This window comes from Panicum hallii, chromosome 3 (genome assembly GCF_002211085.1).
Source record: "Panicum hallii strain FIL2 chromosome 3, PHallii_v3.1, whole genome shotgun sequence".
Taxonomy (NCBI): domain Eukaryota; kingdom Viridiplantae; phylum Streptophyta; class Magnoliopsida; order Poales; family Poaceae; genus Panicum; species Panicum hallii.
This window is the reverse complement of record NC_038044.1, coordinates 46716884-46744253: the sequence shown is the minus strand read 5'-3', so window position 1 is coordinate 46744253 and position 27370 is coordinate 46716884. Positions and strand designations below refer to the sequence as shown.

At 45.3% G+C, this 27370-nt stretch overlaps 1 pseudogene; it reads left to right on the top strand.

Moving 5' to 3' along the window:
* LOC112885446 overlaps positions 1-23036 on the top strand; it is a 143830-nt pseudogene extending 120794 nt beyond the window's left edge.
* Positions 23037-27370: the final 4334 nt, after the last annotated feature.

Genomic DNA, 27370 nt, shown 5'->3' with positions numbered 1-27370 from the left:
GGACTATCATTCTATACAACATTTGTTTCAACTTGCTATGTTGGCAGAAAAAGAACTGCAGGGTCACCAACAGCAGCGGCGGAACAACACCTTCATGCCACGACAGCTTCTGGCGCTAGCCAAAGCGGCGCCCTCCTTGAGCGTACGTGCAGCCACACTTCCACTCTCGGAAGATCGGCACTCATCCTCTTTGTTCCCCTCTTGCCTCTCCCGCCTTCACCCCTCACCACCAGCAACCCTAGTCGCTGGATTTTGGCCGGCAGTAGCCGTTTGCCTATGTAAAGGACCCTTTTGCTTCGATTTCAATCTTTCTGAGAAGCTTTCTATAAATTTCAGGGATTCATCTATAAACTAGGAACAAGAACTTTGAAAACCAATCTATTAACTTTGAAGATGCAAAACAGCTCACAAAAAAATTCTAAGAATGCAACCTAAGATGTTCTGGAATCCTTAAGTTACGATCTACAACTTTGTAAAAGATCTTGGAACTGTTTCCACATAATTTTAGCTGTGGATTTAAACCATGTTTAAATGCTTTTATTTTTGTCCCAAGAGTTCTAGGAAAGATGTACTCATGAAATGTTGATGGTAGCTTCAGTGCTAAGAGTCTAATCTTTCATAAAAATCTCATGCTCTGAATCCAAGCACAACCAGTGGTTTCGAGTACTTTTGTTATAGGCTAGATCCTTTTAAACTAAAATGTTAGCATCTATTTCTTGCATAAGAAAATCTACAAATATGTGCCATAGACTACTTATGCGAGAAGTTTTATTCAGTAAAAAGTTGAGCACTAGTTCTTGCATGGTTTGTTCTGTGCAAGTAGATCTTATCCTAGCAGTAGCCATTTAATGAACTTTTCATGTTTAACTTGCTATATAAAAATGGCTGAAACTGTTACCGTGAGTTTGTTCTTATGTAACGAGTAGTTTTACATAAAAATCTCAACCCAGAAACTACCTCTACGAGTAGTTCTGCAACCCAGAAACTACCTCTATGAGTAGTTTTGGTTAACCAATGCTTCCTGTTAGAAAGGATAGTTTACAACATGCAAAACCACTCACTCACTTAATGAAGTCAGTTAATCCCGATAAGTACTCGATAAATGATTGCTCAAGGAAAAGAAAATGAAGTATTTGACTACTTAACTTATGTTTTGACTATTTTATAATGCAATCTTACCAGTAAAATGACTCATACATGTGCATTCATATAGATTCGACTACTCTCGCCAATAGGATCTACAATCTGGTGGCCGAGTCCGAGAGTGAGCAGTGCGAAGCTTAGGTGACTCTACCAGAAGTCGTTGAAGACCTGGACCAACATTCAAAAGAACCCCCGACTAGTTTTACACAAGAAGTCAAGCCCCAGTGCATGATCCCAGTATTTAATTTACGCAACTTTTGTTCCTTTTTGCCTGTGCATTTAAGTTCATAAGAGTTGATCGGAACCCTAGCTGCACGATCCTAGGCACCAATGTAATGACTACTAGAATAGCAAATCAAGTAGTTGCACTACTAATAGGTACGGTAAAAGTCGAGTGGTTTCCTGCCACTCGCAAGAACTATAGGAGTTGAATGTTTTACCGCATGCTGCAACTATAAAGTCGACGGGTGGGGCCGTGGTAAAGTACTCATGGTTGAGGCCCCATCCGACTAGAGAAAAATGCTAAGGCCGCAGTGTGTGGTAGTGGAGGTTAAGCGTTTGAAAGTACTAACCACATGCTGAGAATATGGTAATCGGTAAGCTTAAGTACCCGATTGAACCGGTGTGTGGACAGATTTCCACCGTCTTGACGCTGTCCCATGGGCCCAATGGTGAGTGCAAGAGGGGTCATGGCCCAGTGTCGTCCATGGTTCGTGGACCTCTTGTACTCGAGGCTGGTGGCCTTGATCCATAAAACGGGAATAAAGGAAAAAGTTGCACGTGTGACTCTGGGAGTAACCACGTGACGTGTGTTTAGGTTTAGCTTGTAAGGTTAAAAAATTCTATTCAAATCGTCTGTTTCTCATGGTAATTGAGACTGCTTAATACTTGTGCCACATAGAGTAACAAGAGGAACTATAGCTATGATGAAACTTGTTGGATGATTAAATGTTTTCCACCATGTTTGATTAGAGATATATGCTCACCAAGACTGGTTAAATGAACTAGAATATTGAAAGCTAAAATATGAAATTAAGGACTTACTCTTTGTTGCTTTTCAGTAAAAAGAAAACCCTAGAACCTTAGAGCCATGCATGCTTAGTAGTCGGCATTTGCATACCACTAGTCGGGTAAGCCTTGCTGAGTATTAGTATACTCAGACTTGCTTGTGGCAATATTTTCAGGTGTGTCTTTTGAAGATATGATAGCTGGTTTGGCCTGGCCTAGTACTTTGCCGATTGGTTGGACAGTGGAGTGGGATTTGTCCCTGGCTAGCAATGACTCTGCCGAGTGATGCCATGTAAGGGCTTCATTGTGGTATCCAGATCAACTCTAGATAACCGTATTTTTCTTTCCGCTGCTATTAACCTCTGAATAAAGTTTTATGTTGAACTTAAAAGTACTCAAGTGGTGATTTTGACTTGTAATAATTGATGTCCGATTTGTGAATATAAAATCTGTGGAATGCTGTAATCTCTAGATTTGCCTTCGTGCGAGTTGCGTGTATGCTTTATTTCGATCAAAATCATAAGTGGTCACATCAAGATTTACCCAACAGACTGTCGGATTACTCCGTTTGAACTACATGGTAGCCGGTTCATCTTTATGAAATTACACCTTTAGATTCAGGATGTCATTCAACACTTGCCATTATATGATGGTAAGTTCGATCCTAAAGGATATGTTAAATGGGAACTAGCAGTACATTCGGAATTTTGCAAACATGATTTATCAGAAGAGCAAAAAATTCTAGCTGCTACTGGAGTTCTTATTGATTATGCTTTGGCTGTGTAGAAATGCTTGTGTAGACATGATAAGGTACTTAAAATATGGAATGCGTTGAAAACTGTTTTTAGAGAGTACTTTGTTCCTGAATATTATGCTTGCTAAGCTACAAAGTTTGAAACAAGGTAGTAACACCGTTGAAACATACTATCTAGATCTTCAGATTCTTATGTTGCAATGTGGTTTGATAGAATGCGAAGATGCTACTGAAAACAGATTTTTGAGAGGGCTGAATAAAGAAATCTATGATATTCTTGTTCATAAAACATATACTTCCTTGCCTCAATTGTTAAAATTAGCTTGCACTACTGAAAATGAGATTTTGTTAGTCTTGCATACTTCAATGAAGAAGTGCTTTCAGCAGAGGAGCTTCCTTTTGTTCCTTTGTATGGTTCTAACAATTTGCAGGAAATTGGGCTCATCTCCAACTCGGGAGATGAGCTACCATGTGCATCGATGAATAACAAAGAAGACAAGCTTCTTCTGCCATCATTCCCTAAGGAGGCTCATATAGGTAACGTATGGAGTGCTTCAGATACTCGAGGGGAGGGCCATCAAGATCAAACGCAATTGTCTACTTATCATGCTACTAGAAAGCAACAAATAGTGGAAATCATTGCTGATTTGCCTTTGTTACATGGTGATTTGCTTGTTGATCCTTGTGATAAAGAGGAGTTGCGTGATCATACTTCACTCAATCTATCACATAACTAGTACATGGACATGTGCAATCTGATTTGAATGATGAACATATTGTTTTTCCTCATGTTCGTTGCGTTAATAATGAGAACGAAGAGTTGAAACTCATATTATCTTTGAATACTTTGGGTTACACTGAGTTTGATATTCTTTGCAATCTAAATTGTTTAGAGAAGAAATTATTTCAGAATTGCATTTCGCCATGTTTTTATCATTGTTCGTTCTATGGAATTGGAAAATATAACACTCGTGGAAAGTACATGGTGCGTCAGGTGTATATTTACTCAGATTTGAAACCTCATTTAAGAGTATCTCAAAGCGATCAGCAAATAACTTGCATTGAAATTAATTATACCATATTGAGTTTCTTTGCTATTGATAACAAGTTGCAGGTCAATTTTCAAGAAGGGGAGCAAATCTTGCTGCCTTGTAGTTTATTGGGAGTTTCAGGATTATATTTGAAAGAACTTGAAAAGACTCTATTACTGAACAACACTCGTAATGCCAAACCGAGAACAGTTTGCAGTCAAGAAGGGGAGAATGATGAGGACATCACTAGCATGGATACGACCATATTAGTTCCTTCTTGCCTAAAGGTGAATCAACTCTATATCAAGATTAACTTCGATACATTTGAACAATTAATGATGCACTATGATTTCTGTGCATTCTCATTTTCAGAATTACTTGACTGGATAAAGTCGTGTGTGGAAATTATATGGAAAACATGGAGGACCAAAGAAATTGATTGGGGACCAAACCCAAGTCTTCCCAATGTTCTCCACCAGGCCACCACGTCACTTCATGTTTTGGATGTTGGATTCGGACTGCAGGACAGAACCAAGTTGTAACGGCTGCCACGACTTCATATGGACTCTGATTGGGGGGTTTTTAGACCTCACGGAAAACTTATAAAGTCTACTTTCATATGGATCCAAACTCATATCCATATCTTCTTCGAGGCGGTCGTAATCGTTGATTTACTACAAAGACCTTTTCTGTCCATGGTGCTGCATCACCTGATTTTGGCCCGATGGGGTGTGTATCAAGTGAGGCCCAACAGGGGCGCGTCGTATGGTTTAGGGACGACCTCCACCACATCCTGGTCATCCTCTACCCTCTCATATACCTCCATAGCCACCACAAACAGATTGGGTTTTGTTTTGTTGAAAGTTTAGCCATTGCTACTTGCTTGTAGACACGTGTGTCAGCTAGACCATCCGTTCTACTCAATTCAGAACCCCACCTTTGTGATTTCAGATTGGTTGTTATCTCCATATTTACAATTGAGTTGCTTGTTCTACTTGTTCTTACTTGTTCTTTGATTGCTTGTAGGACGAGTGCCCTAGTGGCGGGTGTTGCGCTCCACAAGATCGCGGCAGCCATTGGAGGTGGTGTATCGGTTGCTAGGGTGCAGCATCCTTTGAAGGCTGTAGTCGGGCCATGAATATCGTCTCCATCCACCAATCGAGTTATCCATCAGAGCTATGTCGACCGTAGGATGCCAGCCTAGATAGCAATGGTCGTTTTCTAAGATCTATTTTGACATAAAAGTCATATTTTATCATATCCTTGACCCTCTTGTTGTTTATTCTTCATCCTTCTTCATTTATCTCATCCTTGATGCTGCTTTTATCTAACTCTATGTCCTTTTTCTTTTATCCCCTCCTATCCATTGCTTCTACATCTCACAATTTCCTTGCCCACTTGTACTCTCATTGGCATTGGTTACCTTGTATCCATTGGTTCCCAATTTACCCCCTCCTTGATTTCAAGTATGTTCATTTTGAAAACCCCTTTGCCTTCAATTCAAAAGTGATTTTCTTCTCTCCTATGGTTACAAACGTTAGATTGTCTAACCTTGTGCCCCATACGAAGAATGGAAGTAGCAGTCTACTAGAAGAAGTCAAGCCAGAGCAACTGAAGACTATATTGGACTCATAGGCATAACACTCAAGAAGTCAATGTTCCGCCAGACAAGCTGAGAGAGATGCCTACCTCAAGAATGCTGAAGCTTTAGGATATGACCCATATTTAAGAGGTTTCCCTTTTCAGTTGTAAAACATTAGTTTTAGTTGTTTGATGGTTTGTTTTGGTGTGCTTGTAATGCTTGTTGTTTTGCTCTTGATTTCTTAGACTCCTTGTCTTTGCTCGTTGATGTGTTGTGGGACTTATGCCTGCAATGACATCATTTATCCCTTAGTTTTCTCAACCACGATATCCTCACGTTCCAAATCATAAGCCAGCAGAAAAGACCCAAACCCAAATTCCATCCTTTTGTCTCGATACCCATCTTGTCGTATCGCTTTACTCCTTGTCAGAGCTCTTTGCCTTATCTCTCCTTTCTATCTTTAGACTTTACGAATCTCTCGTCAACACCGTCTTCTTGCTCCTTAGCGAAAGTTAGCACAGAAGATCCAAATCCGTTTCTCTCTTTTTCTTGACACCCATCTTGTTACCTTATTGCCTCCTTTCTACCACCAGATTTTGTAAATATCTCGTCAACCCCATCTGCTTGAAAGCATGTGAAGAAGACCCAATCATCTTCCCTCCTTTTCTTGTTACCCATCTTGCCATCCCGCCTTACTCCTTAAAAAAACACTCTGTGTTCTATCTCCCCTTCCAATCACCAGCCCTTGCGAATCTCTCGTCCACAACTTCTGCTTAGTCCAACTGAAAGCAAGTGAATATCTCAATCCAAATTCTCTCTTTTCTCGATACCCACCTTATTATCTTGACGTCTCCTTGATGAAATCTTTTTGCCCTAACTCTCGTCTTTATCACCAGCCCTTGCAAATCTTAGGACGAGATTCCGTTTAAGGGGGGTAGTTCTGTCACACCCTAAAATATTCAATTTTAGGATGTGAATATCTTTTACAATATGTTCATCTATCAATGGAATTTTCCGAGAATTTTAAAGATCTTTCGGGCAATTATTCTATTTATCCTAGAATTAGATCCATTTTTTATTTTATTTGGAAAGCTCTAAAATTCTTTTCATGAGTCCCAAATATTTTATTTGGAATCCTCGTGACTCAAATTACCTCCCGAGTTTCCTTAGAAATTTTTGGGATTCTTCCGGGTATATTTTTCATGGGTTAAAATATTTATCTGGACTTTTCTAGATTTATTTTAAGCTTAAAAATATGTTCTGAAAAATATGTCTATTTTGATTCTCATCATAGTCGGACCGAGCCGTATCTTGTTGTACATCCTTTTAATCTTGTCTTCTTTGAATCCTTAATATGCCCCATCGAACTCCTGATTCTTTAATCTTCCTTCCCGATCAAATCTCGCTTGAAACGAAATCACGCCTCGACTTCGGCATTTTCCGGTGATACTTCGTTATCGTCAACGTCAGCTCTGGCGGCTACCGTCGCGCAAGAGCCAGGCCTTGTCGACTCGGTGTTCCCTAAGCATGAATGTCTAGAATTCGGCGGCCATATCTGGACCGGTCATATGCATCTCGCTCTTCGCGTGCCTGTGCCGCACCTACCGGCCAAGCCTGCTATCTCGTCATTATAGTTTCAGACGTCATCTTGACACCGAACGGCTCTTGTTACTATCCTCGGCATGCACTAGCCGGACCGTCCGCGTTCAATAAAAAATGCAGCCGCTTGACCTTTCTCTATCTCTATCCCTCTATCTCGTTCTATCCGCGATCGATCCTCACTCTCAACCAGCCCGTCGGATTGCACCGGTGCGGTTCCACCTCCCCATTTTTCTTCTTTCCGCGGCCCAGTTCGATGTTCCAGACCAGCACCAAACGAACCTGCTCGGCCAGCCCAGGTTCAGCTCTCAGCCCATGGCCGAAACGGTTTTGGCCCATAACCGAATCCCTCGGCCTGGCACCCACCTGCTGCCGCGCCGCCTCCCTCCTGCAGCCGCAGTTCCCCCCTGCAAGTCCCTAGGTGCGCAGCACGTAGCCGGTCCTCGCCCTTTGTGACCCCGTATCCTTTTCTGCTGTGCCCTATAAAGGGCAAGCGCTCAAGCTCCGTTCCAATCCATTCCTGCTGCACAGTCGCCATCGTTCCCTGCACGCCCATCGTCTCCATGCTCGCGTCCCCCTACTCGCGACGCCATCTGCATCGCCCCGGGTTGCTGCATGCCGTCACCTGTGCCCCTGCTCCTCCTCCCCTCCAGTGCCGCCCCCTGTGGACCCTTCCCCCTGCCATGCACGCCATCTGCAAAACAGCCGCCGGCCCGGGGTTCTGTTTTTTACGCGCCTGAGTCTGTGCACCACAGGACGCCACCGCCCCTGCCCTGTGCGCGCCTCGTCCTTCCCTGTGAGCCGCGCTCGCCCCCTGTGCCACCCCCTGCCCAGCGCCGTTGCACAGAATAGAGAACAGAGCCACCGCCCCAAAAACCACCATGAACAGACTGTAAGCATCTAGGCCCTCAAGGTATGTTTCGGTGATTAATGACAACCATTATTGTGACTAATGAGTTTGTGCAGCTTTATAGATCATTATCGCTCATTTGGTTATATGTCAAAAGAGGCCCCTAATTTTCATTATTCAAAAAGGCGATCTCGGCATTCAACTCAATAATATGTCAAGACTAAGGATCTTTCTAGTCCTAAGTGTCATAAGGTTGAGCAGGACACTTAGGTTAGTATAGGTTTTATAGTTTTGTAGTGATCGCACTATTAAGAAGGGTTTAGGCTTAGTAACTTGAGCATGGACATGGTCATTTGAAAATGGATGCACACAATGGTCATTCAGGTTTCTAGAAGCTCAAATAAGTGGTTCTTAACTTATATCTCAAGAAATATTTGGATTTCATTCAAGACTCAAGTCAGAAAAGGCAAAATCAGAAAAATCCTTATCACCGGATTAACCGACGCCTCAAGTTTTCTATACGTCGGTTAAACATGGTCTACAGGTCAGGACAAGTCAATACACCGGTTAAACCGACGTTATTTGAAATTGGACGTCGGTGCAGTTGTCCAGAGACTCGGTTTTCAGTTGATCAGTGGACAACTACACTCACCGGTTAAACCGACGCTATTTGAAATTGGACGTCGGTGCAGTTGTCCAGTGACTTGGTATTTCAGTTGATCAATGGATGACTACACTCACCGGTTAAACCGATGCAACGACGGTTAATCTGCCCAAGCTGTAACGGCTAGTTTTCAGAAGGAGCAGTTTACATTCACCGGTTAAACCGATGATGACTATTGGAGGGACGTCGGATTAACCGGCGCTACGCAGTTTTCTGGCAGCTTTTTCTCCAACGGCTCTATTCGTGTGAGCTGCCTATATATACCCCTCCAATGGGTCATTCTACTACTCTTGACACCAGGCAACACCCAAACACACATACTATAGTCAAGAGCCACCTTGAGCTTCAACATTTCATACACTTGTTCATTCAATCTTTCAGGAAGCAAGATTAAGGACTTGAGTAGAGAGAAGCTTGTGTGCATCCATTCTTGGTGATTGGTTCTTGCTCAAGTGAAGGCCTTAGCTTGTTACTCTTGGTGATTGGCATCACCTAGGCGATCTTGGTGATCGAGGTGATTCTCGCGGAGCTTGCCAAGGATTGTGGAAGCCCGGAGAAGAGATTTGTACGTGGCTTGATCTCCACCACACCGGGATGGTGAACGGAGACTCTTAGTGAGCGCCCTTGTCTTGGTGACTTGGGAGGTGACAATACTCTTTGTGAGTGTCACAACGTGGATTAGGGGTGTGTGCCAACACATCGATACCACGGGAAAAATCCGGTTGTCCCTTGTCCACTTTACTTATTCAAGCATTATCTTTCATGCAATTCATTCATGTGCTTGATATAGGGATCACTAGTTAGATCTACCTTGCTAGGCTTTATCTCCTTTTATCTTATCTAGCTGGTGTAGGTTGTTTAGTTATCCGGTTGGTGAATTGGTGCCTTTCTAGTTTTGCATAGGTTAAGGTTGCTTTATCTTGTTTTAGAAATTGAAAAAGGCCCAATTCACCCCCCTCTTGGTCCATCGATCCTTTCACAGACCCGCAGTTGCATCTTCCTCCGCGAAATTCGATCGCCACAGTGCATCTCCGCGGTAAGTTAGGTATGGAATGGAATCCCCTCGTCGTCCTCTTTCATTTGCCCCGCTCCTTGCGACCTCTTGTGCCCTAGAACGACAGCAATTTGAAGAACAGTACCCGCTGCCACCATTGCTGTGTGTTTTAAGCTTTTTGCAATTTACTCCCTGAAGAATTCTGTAATTATCACGTAAATTTTTGTGTCTTGCGAAATTTGCAGAAAACCCCTGGATCTATTACATCTTCTCAATCCAGCCCCATCGTGGAATTTTTCAGATCTAACCCTAAACTTTTCTGTATCTGAAAGCACTATTTTTTGAGTCTAGTAATTCTTTTCTGCTAGCCCCTAAAGTCTATAGTTAATTACGTATAGGTCCCTACAACATTGTTTCATCCATAGTTTCCGCGTTTTAGATCCGTTTTGATCCGTTCTTTTTGCGTTAGTCTTCTAAAATCCTAAGCTATCGTTTAGTAGTGTTGTTGTACCGTAATTCCTATTTTTAAAATTAGATATCAATTTAATTTGACTAATATCCTCTCATCTAGTTTTCCGAAATAAAAATCCAATTGTCTTTACTCCGGTTTTCATAATTAATGTTAGTTTGATTAATATCAACTTAAATGTGTTTGTAATTTAATTTGTTAGTTCAATATGAATCATATAAAGTTATGCGTTTATATGCTCTCACTAGTTTCTTTTATAATTAATTGTTTAAATAGGATAAATTGTACATAGACAATTATATATATAATTTTGACTAAGTTGTACCTCGTCTTTATAAATGCAAATATAATAGGAGATAATTATAATTAGGGATATTTCTCTTTTATATCTTTTACATTAGTTTTCTAAATTAAAATAAATAAAATCCTATAATTCTTTTGTTTCTTTTATAACATAAGTCTTCTGATAGCTGTTTCTTTTCAACTCTAACTCTGATTTCCACGTTTCTTTCGTTGTCGTGACCGTAGCAACGAGCCCTATCCTTTGATATGCTCTTTTAAAGCTTTCTTTTTGTTTGGTATATCTGTTCTTAGTTGTTTTTGTTTGTCTGCTTACTTGTATGATTTTGGCCCGATGCTTGTGTGACGTTAGAAGAAGCATGATCCAAGAGCTTTGAAGATTTAGAGTTTTAAGAACAAGAGTTGAAGACTCTGAGCAGCTATTCTCTAAAAGAAAGGCAAGTGTTTCCTTGATCATCCTTTTGTCCTAATAATCACAATAAATATAACTTTTTCTATATGCATGCATGTGTCCTAATTTTGATGGATCCTAATTAAGGATATGCCTAGTCTTTACGATCATTCCTTATCAACCTGGGTTTTAGCTTTATGTTGGGTAGCTATTGCTTAGTTGCTATAACTGGTTCTGGTTCGGAAATAACATACAACTATGATGACAACAATGATGATGCTACACCTGTTTTATCCATGTTCATGCTCTTTGTATTGTTAATCATAAGAAAATATGTTTTAATCTGAATATGGAGAACCACCCAGGAAAACAGTGCAACCACAATACTATATGGCTCTGGTCTTGGCTAATTAATTAGAAACTCTAGCTTGTGATGATCTTACCGAAAGGGCAAGAGGGTAGTGCATTGATGGGGTATAGCCCGGTCCTCTTGGAGGCTTTGTTTGTGGTCCTTGGCTAAGGTACCGCCTCATTAGGGAGGGTTATAATCACTGCGGCCTGAAACCTTAGCGGATCATTGCAAGTTAGGGAATCTTTGTAAAGGTTTTGTAGTGAATCCCTTGCCACTCACCTTGGAAGTGTTTAAGAGGCTAGCTACCTCGGGCAAATCGGGAGACACAAATTATGGGTAAAGTGTACAACCTCTGCATAGTGAAAACTGATATATCAGCCGTGCTCGCTGTTAAGAGCGGCTTGGACCCTCACATGATTTATGAACTTGAAGATGAATTAAATCGTGGACCATGTTTATGGTTATGGTTATGGTTATGCTGTGTCTCTTCTATCTCTTTTAGTGTGGGTTTTTGTATGAACTTATACTTTAGTAATCAGGTGCTAATAACACTTAACAAACTAAAATTGCTTATCGCAGTAAGCCAGTCAGCCTTTTCTTGATTTAGGCCTTCATGTCATATAATTCCCAACACTTGCTGAGTACCAACCATAAGTGTACTCACGTTTGTTATAATTGCTGCTCAGAGGAGAAAGTGATCTGAAGTCTTTTGAAGATGATGCTGAGTTCTAGGCCTGCGCAACCCCCGGTCGATTGCCTGTGAAGTTTGAAGTCTCCATTTTCAGGATAAGCTGTATAACTCTGATAATCTTTATAGTCTTTTAATTCTCTTTTTGTGATACTGTTGTTGATTATTCACTGATGAAGTCACTATATATATGTGGAACTTGATCCTGGCATACATATAGTTATGCATTTGGTTTTATCCTTAAAAACTGGGTATGACAGATCGGGAACAAACTTTAGCGGGTTCACATCAATTGGTATCAGAGTAAGGTTGTTCAGTGAGAGACTGTCAATCCTTCGCTGTTTTTAATCCCTATTCTCCAGAAAAGCCAAAAAGCATTTTAGTAGATTAGTTTCTCTGCAATCATATAGGGCTTTTGAGCCTTTTACTAGTACTGCTTAGTTAGGGCTTGTTGAGTCATCGGTTGCGTTGAATTGCTGAACTTTCTTTTTTGTTGAGATATTAACCACTACAATGGAGCTCTAGATTTTGTTAGTTACCGTTACATGCCTCACGTGCATCTTGTCATTCGCCATGACAATGTTAAGTGTAATATCATGTATGAGTCAAGGGTAGTTTAGTCTTTTTTTATTTTAGGGTTTAGGGACTCTCATATTTATCACTTTTATTCTTTTGGGACTATCCAATATAATCATACACTTCAGTCTGTTCTCTTCTGTCTATTTGTAACATGGAATCATAGCAGATTATTTGGGATCCGGCTGCCACCCTCATCGTCGCCGCAGCGCTGCCTCTGGGAGCACTGCTCCTAGGGGGCATCTACCTCCAGCCTAAAACCTATTTTATTCGTTTGCGTCGTAGCAGCAGCAGCAGCGTCATCTCGTCCGTCGCCGCCTTCCTCGTCGGTGCGGAACCGCGCCCCGCCTGTCGCGGCCGTTCGCCGCCCGTCGGTCGCGGCGCCTGGCCTTGCGGCACCTGTCGCGCCACTATCGCGGCCTCCTCCTGTGCCGCCATCTTGCAGCAACTGAGGCCGCCGTCGTGGCCTCCTTTTCCGCCCCACTCGCGGCTGCCCGTCGCGGCGGGTCCGTCGTGGACTCACCTGTCTTCGCGCCACCGCCGGCCCAATCATCTTCCCCAGGCTGCAGATCGAGCGCCGCCTGGCCACCATCCGCCTCCTCCTGCGCCGGGCCACGGCCTCCTCATGCGACCGTCCGCTCGTCCGCCGCCGTCGCGGCCACGTCTCCGTCGCGGTGGCTCTTCATCGCCCGTCGCGGCCCGTTGTCGTGGCTCTCCGCCACCTCATCTGCTCGTTCCCCTGCCCCTGCGGCTGAGATTGGAGCAGCAGAGGTCTGCTCGTCTCCCCCTTCATCCTGCTGCCGGCCACCGCAGAGGAGGTCGCCCCATCCGTGTGGCCTCTGCATCAGCCCGTCACTGGTCCACCTGCATCAGCAGCAGCTCGGTACTTCATCTGCAGCAACCCACGATGCTTTATTTACCTGCCTCTTCTTTGTGCACAGGCACATGGCTTCCTGATGTTAGGTTGTGCACCACTCTGCTGCTCTTGGTGGAATTTGTCAGTCGCTGTTGCAATCTGCTGCTAGGCCACTTCTATCCATCGTCTGCTTTTGCTTGCGTGCTGCTGCTATCTGTCTGCTGCTGCTAGTATCTACTGTATCGAGTCATTTTCGTTTGTCTCATGTTCTGCTATATCAATCCAGTCGATTACACATCTTCAGTTCGTCAATGCCATGCGTGTCCACAAATTCATTGTCAGTCAGCCAATTTCTTCTTTGTTTTATGGTTAGCTGAGTCCCGTTGATTTAGCTAATCATTCTCATCATTGTTGATGAGACAATGCCCTCTTGGTCCCTTTCGGAGCCATTTTGCTCCACATCATGATCAATGGCCGTCTATTTATCGTCATCACTATGTCATCTGTCTGCTTGCCGTCTTGCAGTAGTGATCTCTTTATCCTCTCTTGGCTGGTTTGACACATCTCACTGTTATTGTCAAGTTCAAAATCTCCAAAGCAAGGTTCATGTGTGAAGAGTCGAAGTACTGGTTTGTGAAGACTCGGGCTATTTGCTGAAGTACGGTTACGAAGGCAATACCCTCTTGTGGAGGAGATCATCTACATCGACATGTTCAAGAGTTGCACCCTTTGATGACATCTTTGCTTTTTTGGACTTTGGATGCATTATTTTCATTTTGTTGGGTCTAATGCTTAGTGTCAACTCTCCAAATTGCAACGTCATTGCATTCACGTTGCATTTAAGGGGGGTGTTAAGTCTAGTATCATGTATGAGTCAAGGATAGTTTAGTCTTTTCCTATTTTAGAGGTTGGGTGCTCTCATGTACTATACTATCCACTTTGGAGCTATCCAATACAATCATACAGTTCAGTATAATCATACAGTTCAATCTCTCCTCCTCTCCATTTGTAACAGGCAACTGGTAACAACTCCACCGAATCTGGCCAGATCCGTCTAAATTGTGGAGCCTCCAGGCCGATAGGTCCTGATGCAGATGGGCGGATGTGGGACAGTGATACCGGTTCCAAGTTTGCGCCATCCCTGAGGCATTGCTGCCACTGCTTCGCACCAAGACCCTGCACTGACCTCCACTATTCCCTACATAACTGCTCGCATCTTCACTTCAAATTACACTTATTCTTTTCCTGTTAGTCCAGGCCGGATGTTTGTGCGCCTCTACTTCTATCCTAGCACTTATGGCAACTATGCCCCTTCAAATGCCTACTTTGGTGTCACAACAAGCAATCTTGTTCTTTTAGACAACTTCAATGCTTCCCAAACTGCTTTGGTAGCTAATGTTGCCAGCTTTTTTCGTGAATACTCCTTAAATATTACTTCAAGCAACATATACACCTCACGTTCAGCCCATCTACACACTATAATGGCTCTTATACATTTGTGAATGGGATTGAGATCGTGCCCACACCTGACCTCTTCACAACATCAATGCTGAAACTAGCCAATGGTGGAAACTCAGATCCATTATTCCCCATTGATCCTGCAACAGGTTTCCAAACAATGTACCGGCTCAATGTAGGTGGGCAGATCATCCCTCCACGAGATGATATTGACTTTTACCGTTCATGGGATGATGCCAGTCCTTACTTACATAGTGCTGCTTTCGGAGTGAGCTATGGGGAAGACAAAAATCTTACCATCCCGTATACGCCCAGTGTACCAAAGTACACTGCACCAGTTGATGTCAATGCAACTACTCGGTCAATGGGGCCATCTGCCCATGCCAATCTGAACTACAATCTTACATGGATTTTACCAATTGATGCTGGGTTCTACTACCTCATAACGTTCCATTTCTGTGAGATCCAGTATCCGAAAACCAAGATCAATCAGAGGTCATTCTTTATCTACATCAACAATCAGACAGCACAGCAGCAAATGGATGTCATCGCATGGAGTGAAGGAATTGGCAGAACAACATATAAAGACTGTTATCGTCACAACTGGTTCTCGTCAAATGGACCTGTGGGTTGCCCTTCACCCTGATATTTCATCGAGACCAGAGTATTTGGATGCAATATTGAATGGTCTTGAGGTCTTCAAGCTACAGAACTATGGAAATAACAGTCTTGCAGGGCTCAACCCTCCCTTTCTGTCTATGGAACTCAATGGGAAGCCTGGTCGAAGAAACTCAAAAGGTGCTGCACAAGCAACCACTGGTGGAGCTGTTGGTGGCTTTGCTATTCTGTTGTTTGCCTGTATTGGCACGTTCATCATCTGCAGGTGGAAGAAGGTGGTAGAAAAGGATTAGAGCAAGTATTACAAGCGGCCAAGAGCCGGCGAAATCCAATGTGAAAGAGAGAGAAAGCAGGAGAGAGAAGAAAATGGGCGCCTCGCGAGACGCCGAAGTGTACTGTGGCGGCCGCTCTCCCACTCCAATACTTCCACGTCGCAGCTGAGCATTAAATATCGGTGGGGTCCACCAACACTGTCAGAGATCGCCGGAGGGACGTCGCTGCCCGCGACGCCGGCGAACTCAAGAAACGCACACGCACACAACTCACGCGAACTAGAACTTGGACGAACACGAGGACACGGTCTCGTTGTGCTGCAAATGTGACAGCCTTTTCTTGACTCTGTGTATTGCATATAAAGGAAAGAATACAACTGAATCGTGGTCGTGGCCTCCGACATGCACGGCACGTCCATCACGGAGCGAATGCCATCCCAGACGCCCTAGTACGTGCCGCACGACGCGCTCCCTTGCGAACACAGCGCGAGTCAGAGCATACGATGCGCACAGCTCAACTAACAGCCATGCGCAACTAACTGACTAACTAGAAAACAAACAGATAAGCACAAGAATTATTCAACAAATCTCCTCCTAAGTCTTATGCATGATTACTACTTACACTCTTGAAGGCCGATCTTGGTACAGAGCTTCAGGAACTTGTTCTTGCAAAGGGGCTTTGTTAGAACATCTCCCAACTGCTCATCAGTTCTGATGAAGCTCACCTCAATCTGCCCATTTTGTGCATATTCCCGGATCAGATGAAATCTTGTATCTATATGCTTACTCCGGTCATGATGCACAGGATTCTTCACAAGAGAGATTGTGGACTTATTGTCCACCTTGAGCACAGGCTTGTTAACCAGTGAATCCAAGATTTCAGATAATAACCGTGCTAACCATACTCCCTGACAGGCAGCTGTTGCAGCAGCAATATACTCAGCTTCACAACTTGACAATGCTACAACCTTTTGTTTTGTTGACTGCCAACTAATGGGACTTTCCCCAAGAAAGAAGATCACTCCGGAGGTGCTTTTTCTACTATCAACATCTCCTGCAAGATCACTATCACTATAGCCCAGGAGCACAGGTTGATCTCGCTTCTTCCTTGCAAATTTGAGTCCCCAATCTCTAGTACCAGCAATATATCTCAGAATATGTTTAATTGCTGCTAGATGATCCTCATGTGGCTCCTCCATGAATCTACTCACATACCCAACTAAGAAGGCCAAATCAAGTCGAGTATTCACCAAATATCTCAAACTTCCCACCAAGCTTCTATACTCTGTAGCATCCACTCGAGGGCAATCACTTTCCCTGCTCAATTTCAGCTTTGCTTGCATAGGAACATCACAAGTATTGCATTCCACCATACCAGCCTTCTCCAGAATTTTACCTGCATAACTTCCTTGAGACAGAGTGATTCCTTCTACTCCTTGCTTTACTTCAATGCCCAGATAGTAGGTGAGTAATCCTAGATCACTCATCTTGAATATTTTTGTCATTTGTGTCTTGAACTTCTTGATACTATTGCAGCTAGCCCCTGTGATAATCAAATCATCCACGTAGACCCCCACTACCAGCCTCTCAGAACCAGCACCCCGACAGTAAATTGCATGCTCAGATGGACATTTCTTGAACCCAAGAACACCCAGCTTATCATCTAGCTTTTGATTCCATGCACGAGGTGCTTGATGTAAACCATATAAAGCTTTGTGTAGTCGGTGTACCTTGTGTTCTTGCCCTGCTTGGACAAATCCCGGCGCCTGTTCCACGAACACCACTTCTTGTAAGTCGCCGTTCAAAAACGCCGTCTTGACGTCCATGTGGTGGACCTCCCACCCCTCATGAGCAGCTAGGGCCAGGAGCAGCCGCACTGCCTCCATTCGCGCCACCAGTGCAAAGACTTCATCGTAGTCGATGCCGTGGCGCTGTGCGTACCCCTTCACAACGAGCCGCGCCTTGTGCCTCACCACCGCGCCGTGCTCGTCCCTCTTCACCTTGAACACCCACTTGAGCCCAATGGCACGCCGCCCTTGTGGGTGCTCAGTGAGTGTCCACGTGCGGTTCTCCTCGATCGACCGCAGCTCCTCCTCCATCGCCCGGCGCCAGCATGCCTCCTTCTGCGCCTGCGCCAAGGACCTGGGCTCCTCCGCACTGACCGCCAGCAATCTGCCATTGCCAAGGTCAGGAACGGCATAGCCCGGTGCTGATCCCGGTCCCACGACGTCGTCCATTGCTCAGAACCGCAGCGGCACATCGTCGTCGTGGTCGGCATCCAGTTCATCGCCTTGGAGGGGTGGAGGCGTCACAAAGTGGACAAGCGATGTCGAGGCCGAAGGTGTCGACGTCGTAGCAGGGGGCGTTCCTGGTGGCGACGCGCTCGGTCCACCCTACCAGGCTGATGTCGCAACAGGGGGCATGCCCGGCGTCACAGCTTCCTCACCCAGCATCTCCTCCGGATCACCAGGTGCGTACCTGGTGGTGGACTCGACGGTGAAGGTGTCGTCGTCGTTCCCGGCTGCCGTGCCGCCTTCCTCGCCATGGGTCCAGTCCCACTGCACCTCCTCGTCGAAGATCACGTCCCTGGTGATATGGACGCGACGCGTGATAGGATCATAGGCCCTGTACGCCTTGGTTCCCCGCTCGTAGCCATCGAAGATCATCTTGCGCCCACGATCCTCCAGCTTCTTGAGGTGTGGAGTCGTGTTCCGCACATAGGCGATGCAGCCGAACGTCTTCAGGTGATGGACCGCCGGCTTCTTCCCATACCAAGCTTCGAACGGCGTCATGCCTGTCACACTCTTGGTCGGGCACCGGTTGAGGATGTAGACCGCGGTGTTCACCGCCTCACCCCAAAACCAGCCCGGCAACCCCTTCGCCTTGAGCATGCTCCGGGCCATTGCCACCACCGTGCCGTTTCGCCATTCGACGACACCATTTTGCTGCGGGCTGTAGGGAGCAGTGAGCTGCCGTCGCACCCCTTTAGCTGCACAATACTCCACGAACTCAACCGAGGTGAATTCACCACCCCGATCGGTCTGGAGCACCCCCAGCTTCAGGCCTGACTCCGCCTCTGCACGTCCCTGGAACATCTTGATCGCCGCGGCCGCCTGATCCTTAGTCGACATCACCGACAGCCACATGAAATGGCTCTTGTCATCCACCAACAGTAGGAAGTACCTGCCACCGCCCGGTGTCGCCGGAGAAATGGGCCCGTAGAGGTCGCCGTGCACTATCTCCAGTGTGCGCTCGGCCCGGTACTGCGCCACCGCCGGGAACGGGTTTCGCCGCTGCTTGCCTGCGAGACAAGCGTCACACAACTTGTTCACCTGCTCGATCGATGGCAGGCCGCACACCATCTCCTCCCGCGCCAGCTTCCGTAGCGCTTTCATGTTGACGTGGCCCATCCGTGAGTGCCATCGTCAAGCATCCTCCTTGCCGCGTGCCTCGAGACACACCGGTCGTTCAACATCGAGGTCGAGCACGTACAACCGGTCCGGCCAGCGCGGCACCCGCGCCCGCAGCCTCCGGCTCTGCTCACAGATCCTTAGAACGCCGTTGTCGATGTTGATCTTGTACCCCGCCTCGTCCAGTTGCCCGATGCTGATGATGTTCGACGTGAGGCGGGGAATGTAGTAGACGCCGGTGAACGAGCGGTGCTCCCCATTCTTGCAGTTGAACAGCACTATCCCGCAGCCTTCGATCTTCGCCACCGAGACGTCTCCAAAGCTCACGGACCCGCGCACCGCCGTGTCCAACTCCGCGAACGCCATCTGAGCGCCCGACATGTGATTCGTCGCCCCGGTGTCGAGCACCAACGATGTTGTGTCGCGGTTCTTCTCCTCCTCACTGAGGTGCACGAGCAGCTTGTGCTCGACGAGCCGCACCTGGGAGCCGGATCCCGCGCCCCACCTCGCCGTCACCGCACCGGATGGCGCGACCGCCGCCCGAAGTGGATCTAGGCGTGCTCCTCCTAGTGACGCCGATGTCGCAACTAGGAGAGTCACCGTGGTCGCCTCTTCGGGCTCCTCCTCGGGGCTCCCGCCCAAGGGGTCAACCGGCGCCGATGCCGAGCCATCCACCACTAGCGGCGGCGGAGACGGAGCTGCAGCGGGAAGGGGGAGAAGTGGCGTTGACCTCACCAGAAGCAACGAGGCCTCCTCCTCATCTTGGACGACGTGGGCCTGCTCCTTCTTGGGCCGAGACGGGCAATCTCGGGCCCAGTGGCCATTTTTCCTACATCGCCGGCACTAATCCTTCCCGATCTTGGCCGGCCCAGTTGACGAGGATGACCCGGAATCCCCGCCGCGGCCTCTTCCGCGTCCACGCCTTCCTCCCCGGCGTGCAGAGCTCCCGCCCGCACCGCCGCTGGAGATGTTCTCGGCCTCCCGCTGCCTCCGACGCGCGTTCCACTCCTCCTCCGTGAGTTACAGCTTGCCGTCGTGGAGCAGCGAAGACGGCGGTCCCTCGAACGACTCCTCCGCCGCCATGAGTCACCCGGTCAGGTCCGCCACAGAGAGCGTGGATGTGTCGAGGAGCGTGCGGATCACGACCATGATCTGCTTGAACCGCGGCAGCACACTCCGCAGCATCTTCTCCATGATCTTGCTCTCCAATAGCACCTCACCGAGAGTTGCGAGGGAAGCCTGCATGCCGGTCAGTCGAAGCGCATAGTCCTCCACCGACTCGCCGTCCTTGAACGTGGTGAGTTCGAACTCATGCAGCAATTGTTGTGCGATGTTCTTCCTCACACGATCGTCGCCGACACGCAACGTCTTGATGGTGTCCCACGCTTCCTTTGCCATGTCCTTGTCGGTGATTGCCGTCGCCAACTCCGATGGCACTGCGCTGCTGATCGCGTCGAGCGCCTCGATGTCGTCGTCCGGATCAGCGTCGCCGACCTCGATCGCCCACCAGAGGTGTCGTGCTCTGAGCTTCACCTTCATCAGCCGCGCCCAGTCGGTGTAGTTCGTCTTGGTGAGGACGGGGTAGCTAGTCCCACCGCGCACCTCTCGAACAACCCGTTGGATCACGACATCACCGCCCTTGGCTCCGCTTGCTCCTGCACTCTCGAACTTTCCGGTCTTCTTCTCGCCTCCTTTCGGCGACGACGGCGGAGTGCCCGTCATCGCCCACTCGATCGCGCGGTGACGATTCCAACGACGAAACCTCGCCGCGATCGATCCCCGGTCCGCAACCGGCTCTGATGCCACTTGTCAGAGATCGCCGGAGGGATGTCGCTGCCCGCGACGCCGGCGAACTCAAGAAACGCACACGCACACAACTCACGTGAACTAGAACTTGGACGAACACAAGGACACGGTCTCGTTGTGCTGCAAATGTGACAGCCTTTTCTTGACTCTGTGTATTGCATATAAAGGAAAGAATACAACTGAATCTTGGCCGTGGCCTCCGACATGCACGGCACGTCCATCACGGAACGAATGCCATCCCAGACATCCCAGACGCCCTAGTACGTGCCGCACGACGCGCTCCCTCGCGAACACAGCGCGAGTCAGAGCATACGATGCTCACAGCTCAAGTAACAGCCATGCGCAGCTAACTGACTAACTAGAAAACAAACAGATAAGCACAAGAATTATTCAACAAACACTGCTCGGCAGTTTGGGTGACCTGGAGTTTCTTGCAGCCGGCGAGCCGGTGTATTCATTAACCTTGCTCTTATGGAGAGACAGGCAACAAGCTTTTAACTCCTCAGTTTGAGTGCAACAGGTTGCCACCAAATCTCTGCCGCCACTTTACCTTCGAGGAAATCAAGGCAGCCACCAGCAATTTTGATGAAACCTATCTCCTGGGCAAGGGCGGTTTTGGGAATGTATACCTTGGAAAGATAGATGGTGGCATTAACGTAGCTATCAAGCGTGGGAACCTATTATCTCAGCAGGGCCCACATGAGTTCCAAACTGAAGTCAAGACATTGTCCATGTTCCGGCACCTCCATCTTGTATCTCTTATTGGGTACTGCGAAGAAAATAATGAGATGATCCTAGTTTATGATTACGGCCCTGTTTGGCACAGCTGAAACTTATTCAGAAGCCAGCTGGTGGCTAGCTGGCCAGAGAAACAGCTTGTTAAAGAAGCAGCTGGTCACAGAAGTTGAATGTTTGGCAGACTGCTTATTGAATGGGCTGAAATCCTGTGTCAGAAGTGAGAAATGACTGAAATACCCTTACTGTTTACTGAATACATGTATTTCTTATGTACAGATATATATTTATTTATTTTTACAACAGAATAACAATAGAATTATTAACAACATAAATATATCATACAATTAATCATAAATTACTCTTAAATAAGATAATGATAACTTAATTATAAATTAGATAACATCATGAACAATATGCTCGGCGCAGCCCGGAGCAGGGGGCGGCGCTGGCTCGGCGCAGGCCGAAGCAGGGGCGGCGCAGGCCCGGCGCGGGGGCCGCCGGTGGGGGGCGGCACGGGCCGACGCTGGGGGCGGCGCAGGCCGGCGCGGGGGGGTTAGACCGAACAAAGCTGCGGAAGCTGGTCCGCTCCCGCTGCTCGTTCCACGCGCGTTTTCTGAAGGAGGTCCGCAAGCGCTGGTGGGGGAAGCGGTCCAAAAGCGGAACGTTTGGCCAGCCCGCGGCTTAAAATTGTTCAGAAGCTGTCCCAGACAGGCCCTACATGGCCTGTGGTACCCTTCAGGAGCACTTGTATAACACCAGGAAGTCACCTCTGCCATGGAAACAACGCCTTGAGATCTGCATTGGTGCAGCTCGAGGGCTCCATTATCTGCACACTGGTCCTAAGCAAGCAATCATCCATCGTGACGTAAAGACTGCCAACATTCTTTTGGATGACAAGTTGGTGGCAAAGATTTCGGACTTTGGGTTATCAAAGGCCAGTCTAGACATTGACGACACACGTGTGAGCACCGCGGTCAAGGGCACCTTTGGATATCTTGACCCTGAGTACTTCCGAAGAAGGCAACTCACCCAGAAATCTGATGTGTACTCTTTCGGGGTCGTTTTGTTTGAGGTTCTGTGTGCGCGCCATGCAGTTAACATTCAGCTTCCTGATGAGCAAGTGAGCTTGCGTGACTGGGCACTGTCTTGCCAGAAGAAAGGTGTACTCAGCGAGATTATTGACCCACATCTCCAGGGGGAGATAACTCCTGAGTGCTTCAGAAAATTTGCCAAAACTGCTGAGCGATGTGTTGCTGAATATAGCTTTGAGAGGCCATCTATGGGTGATGTACTTTCGAACCTCGAGGTTGCACTCAGGCTGCAGGAGAGCTCAAGTGATAATAGCAGCCGTGCTGAGGCGATATGGTCCCTTGCGAATACCCAGGTGGACTCGACAAATCCATCAACAGATTCAACAATGAGCATCGCCGGACAAGGAATCGTTTTCTCAGGCATCACAAATGCTGAAGGTCGATGATCGCAAAATTCAGGTTAAGTTCTTGTGAAATGTTCTGGTGTTTCTGCTGCTTAATATGTATGATCATATATATTCTGGTGATCTTTTAAAGAGTCACATAGAACTGTGTACGTCTTACTGATCACTGTATCATAATTTTTCTCGGTAACTAGTATAAGAAATCTCTGACTCCTGAATTAATGATCTACTGCCTACATTGATTTATGAATCAATAACATTTGAGAGTGTATAAACTTGCTTTGCCGAGTCAATCAGTAACTGGCAGATGCAATGGAGATTTAGAGCCAGCCTTACTGATTCTTAGCAGCATCTTTTGGCCCACATCGTGCCAAAGTAGCTGGAGCCAAAAAAGAAAATATAACTAATCCAGTTTTGCCTCTGGATGAAAGGGTAGTTCCATCGCCATGAAAGATATAACATTGGTGTTACCGTTGTAAACTTACAAATACAAGAAATCCAGTTTTGATTTCTTTTGGTTGCTTCTCTTAAACAAGATGGCATATTCTACTGTTTATAAGGTCCCTTACAGTTGCCGCTTATACCATTGACATCCTCCAGAGTTTATTAGAGATTTAGAGCCTTTATTCCCCTTATTATCCCGGTGGTTTTTTGGGCCTATCAATCTCTGACGGTGGTAGCGATCACTTGCTCACTTGCTGGACTGGCAGGTTCAGGTGTCCATTAGCACTGAATTCGTGTATTTGATAACGTTCGATTAATATTCATGCTTGAGCACATCTGAAACTCTATTTGTGGAGAAAGCAGTGTTTTGAACTTTTGTGCAAACTGTTGCTTTACTAATGGCAGAACATTTAACAAACAGGCCATCAATTAACACTGCAATAAAACCAACAAATACAGTTTGGTAGGATGCAACAAGGACTTTTTTGGGGGTTCCCAAACAATAGGCGATTTTCATCTGATGAGTACCCTCGCACAATTAGCATCATTTTTTTCTTTTTTCTTTTGTTTTTTTACTTGGCAAAATGAATCGAGACATTATTCTGATAGCCACCTCGCTCGTCAGTCAACGAGTAATAAACATTTGGCCTGGTGAGTTCCAGCGCATAATATTATCTAGTACAGTGCAGATTTGATTGTGTCACTGTAATTGAATGTTAGGTGAGACGAAATCTTAAGATTATGACAGTTTAGCACTTTAGTCCTTTCTGTCTACTCATGTCATGTGGTGTCCAATCTTTGGCGGCAATAATTAACGCCTTTCCCATGCAAGACTAGCAAAAAAGGTCTGAAGTAAATTTATGATAAGAATTACCTGGAGGAGGGTACCAAAACATGGCAAAAAGAGTTTCAATGCTCTAGTTATACTTGGAGCATGGATTCTATGGAAGCACCGAAATAGTTGCATTTTTTAGAATATGCTCCTAACCTCCAAAGTGCCATTCAGGCTTTTCAGGATGAAGCACAACTTTGGCGGTCCGCAAGAGGAAAAGGATTTGCCCTGGGCTTAGGCCGTTTAGGATAGTAGTGCCAACGGTGTGCACTGGCAGTGATCTGGTCCTTGAGTTGTTTTTTTTCTATAATAGTCCTTTTTGTGTCGTTCTACTCCATCCTCACTCTGATCCAAGGTGGGGTGAGGTTTTATTGTAATTGGACCATTTCTTTTTCTTAATACAAAAATACGCAACTCTCCAACGTATTCGAGAATAAAAATAAGAATTACCTGGAGAAAGTTGGAGTTAGGTCGTGTTAGTTGGTTTTCCCAACTACCAGGAGCTTTAAACTTGTTATTTGCATCTCCTTATATCTTCGTCAACGCGTGCTTGTACTTCATATACAAATTTGAAATGACCTAGTCATCAGGTGGTGGTAAAGTTGGTTTGTGCGGATTATGTTTTTCTTTGGAGTTTCTTTTGAAGGCGGGTAGAAAGTTTTACTTTACTGACTTTGGTGGATGTACATAGACAGCCAAAACTAGAAGTTTGTGAGGTTCCATGGCGTCACGTATTTTTGGCAAATCCCAAACTTTAACATCAAATTTTAAACGTGTTTGTCATTACACAACTCAGACTTTTCAGTTTTAGCTCACTAAAACTCCAATCGATTCTTGCAACATAGTATTTCTGGTACTAGGTTCATCATAAAAGTTCATTTCACATGTATATTTCTTATATTTAAAATAGTATATTTTTATAAAAATTGGGAATCAATGTTTCACCTTGTGCTAGATTGTTAATTATTTAGTAAAGACTTCAGGTTGGCCAACCGTGGATTAGCAACCTGGAACGGCCGCAACTGCTCGTTAGTTTGCTGCACACCAAGTACCCTATCCTCTCAGCACATCAACTTTCTCATGGAGTTACATGCGCCACTATCATATCTTTTTCCATTACAAACATATGTTTGGATTTTTTTATCACTCACGTCAATGCATGCAACCAACCTCAAAATTATAGAAGCTGTAGTTCTTAAACCAAACATCAAACTTAAATTCCGATTGCAGATGTATTTCTTTCAACAATACCTTAAAAAAGATCCTACTTGTATATGTTTCGATAATATTTTCAAAAAGATATAATTTGCTTATATAGAATATAAAAGTGTCAAACCAACTATGTTAAAATGTTCAATTGGGTTGCCAAAATAACCTATTGTTAAACATGCATGGAACATCCACCTACCATAATACAATTGTTTATCCTCTTCTCTAATTACACCATCCAATCTATCTTCACAATATCAATATAAATATCTGTTTAATGCAACAAAGGTGAGCGAAGCAATTTTTTAAAGTCATAAGAAACTTTTTCAAAAGTAGTAAGCAAATAATAATACACCAAAAAGTATTTTCTCATATTAGAAAAATATCACTAAAATATATTGATATGAGATCTTGTTTTGAATCTTTTATTAAAACAAGCGCAATGGCGGAACTAGATTTTGATTTGGATGCTCGGTTTGAAAACTAGGATTTTTTAACTTTGTGTTGACATTATTTATCTTCTTTTCTCCCCCATGCATGCATGTGCTTCTTTTTTATTCTCCTCTTCCCAAAAATGCACAACACGGCAATAGTGTCTAGTTTCATTTCTGGAGAAAAACAGTCAGGACCACACCCCATAAAAAACAGTGTTAGCAATTTTTGCCAGAAAATAGAAAGGTGTTATGACATGGCAAATTAACTTATTTGAAAAATGACATGACCGTACGGGAAGCTAATATTACGGTCTGCTGTAAATTAGCAATGTCCTTTTTATTTTTACCAAACTTACGTTCAGATTGAGTACATGACATTGTCCTAAACTTCATATATCTATAAACGGATGGATCACCAATATGCCATAGGCGTAACACTGAACCTTTTTTCCTCTCCTGCTAAGCGGCTAGGCACGGATCAGAACTGTAATGTGTGCTTGGTGCAGCCCTCACTCCTCTCCTATCAGAACTGTAATGTGTGCTTGGTGCAGCCCTCACTCCTCTCCTACTTACAAGTGGAAAGCTCGGGTTCTGAAAGTGTGCGACGCATTATTTCTCCTGCCACGCGTTGCTCTCCTCTTCTTGTTGCCCATTTTGCTGCCTGCCTGCCTCCGCAAGCAACCGTTCCCTCACTCCTGGTCTGCTGCTGTCATATTATCATGTGACATTTGCCGTCTTTGGAAAGGGACCAATGCATTCTCGAGTTGGGCTCCTTTTCGATTGGTTTCTCTTTCATGGAGACCCACCCCGTTTCTGGAAATCAGGCCCGAATGGTGGTTGTGGACGGGCCACACGAGTCCATGGTCTAAAAAGCCATGTCTTGCTCACAAAGCCTCTTGTAGTGCTCGGAAGCTTTATCGGGCAATAGCTTTTGAGCTCACAATTTCATAAACAGAAAATCTAAACGGATAGGATAATCCGTTTAGTCTTAAGGAGAGAGCCCTCAAACTTTCCTAAAATAGAAATATGATCTCACCATATTTCCAAAAAGAAAAAAATAGCATATTTACCTTATGCGATAAAGTAACTTTTCCTATCTCATGTTAACAAAGTAGCTTTGTACTATGCGAAAAATTGAGAAAAAAGTAACTTTATAGTGCATTAATATTAGAAAAGGAAACTATTATGATCCGTGATTATTTAAAAAAAGTAACTTTGTACTTCATCAAAAATAGGAAAAAGTAACATTGTAGTTCTTGAATTGCAGGAAAAGTAACTTTGTGGTTAATGATAGGAAGTAACTTGTTAATAATTGTCGAAACATTCTTGCGACCGTTTTTATGCTTCATCTTGAGCTTACAGTGTCAGAAGTTGGTCAAATACAAACTGAAAATAGCTATATGTTATATAATAAGTATATTTATAATGAATCTAGTAACCTGTTATCTACAATGAGA